Raw genomic sequence first — 1,534 nt, forward strand, 5'->3', positions numbered from 1 at the left:
AGGAGCAGGATTGTGGCAGTGACTGCAAAAAGGCGAAGATGAGCTGGGATTCCTGTGCAAGGGGGAACGGGAGGCAGCTGGGTCCTCAAAGCAGTAGAATAAGGAGCTGTTCACAAGCCAGTTTTTGTAGGCACCTTTTAACGCCTTTATCCCACCGACAGAAAATCTCGTGGAAGAAATCTGGAGTGAAAGCAGAGACCTGAAAGCGTGTTTCTGCTCCACTGATGATCTATTAACAGGATAATCTTGTTACAGCCACCTGTTAGTCCTGGAGTGAATCTTGAGTATTCCAGATATTAATTTATTTTATTGACATAGCAACACTCTGCCCCGTGACACTGGGGTGTTCCCCAATTCCCCAGCCCTTGGTTGCTTTCCCATTTGATGGCACTGAAAGCAGCATTAAATGCTTCCAAATGCTCTGAAATGAAAGGAGATTTGAGGTTTTTGAAAATCAAGATGCACTAGATGGACCAGGATTTTATTCAGGGGCTTTTGGGCCAAGCCCTATGTGTGTTTATGCACCTCTGTGGCCTTGAGTTCCTCTGAGTTTTGTGAAAATTGATGGCTGGATGGAGGAGAAAAACCTCAAATACTTGTCCCTGCCATGGGGGAAGACCCTTACAGCCAATCTACGCCCATGCAGGGACCAGCCACTGCCTGGGCTCCTTTCCCTTCCCACCACCTTTGCAGCAGCTCTTCTGTTGTTTTTTTTTTCATTGTACTTTTAAACCCCACATGGTGTGTGTGTCCCCCAGCCCTGAACTCTCCCTCACCCCCCTTCAGCCGTCGAGGCAGGTAGGGCCGGCCTCGACCCCAAATTCATTTCCCCTGGGAAAGCCTCCTAAGCCGGTTCCACATCCCGCTGCCCGCCGGGTACCGACCAGGTGAGCCAGGAGGATGAGATGGGGAAAAATTTGGGAGCGAGAGGGATCAGGGTTGAGACAGGAGAGTGATGGGAGTTGCTCGGTCCCTGTCTCCTCCCAGGGGCTCTCTGGATTTTGGGCATCGCTTGCCCGGGTGTCCTGAGCCCCTTGGGGCTCTGCCTGGGTCTGGAGGAGCTCATGTGAAACCCATTCAAGGCATAAGGAAAGGGAGCACGACGGTTGGGAATCATTTTGTTTGGGTTTCTAAAACGTGCGCATGAAAACACTGTGTGGTTTTCTGACAAATTTGAAACAGCGCTGCTCAATTCGCTCCAGCGCTGCTACTGTTGATCTAGCAGACTGTAAAGCATTTATTGGAGTTGCTTGAGGCAAACTTTAGCATCTGTGGAATAACAAGTCCAGGAAGTAATTGCATCCACAAGGAAAATATTTTTATGTATAATTCAGTGACCCATTTTATAAACATTGTGGTTCCACCTTGGACTTCCCCCCCCACCCCCACTTTTTTTTGGATTTATTTTTTTTTTCATCCACAGCCTTCCCCATCCAAGCGTCTGAGGTTAGTGAAGTCTGTGGGGTTCGTCGGTGGCTCCGTGTTTGGGAAGGTTGGGTGGGAGGGAGATGGGGAGGAAAGCCCCAGTGCTGCC

The sequence above is a fragment of the Apaloderma vittatum genome, unplaced genomic scaffold (genome assembly GCF_000703405.1).
Source record: "Apaloderma vittatum isolate BGI_N311 unplaced genomic scaffold, ASM70340v1 scaffold25663, whole genome shotgun sequence".
NCBI lineage: Eukaryota > Metazoa > Chordata > Aves > Trogoniformes > Trogonidae > Apaloderma > Apaloderma vittatum.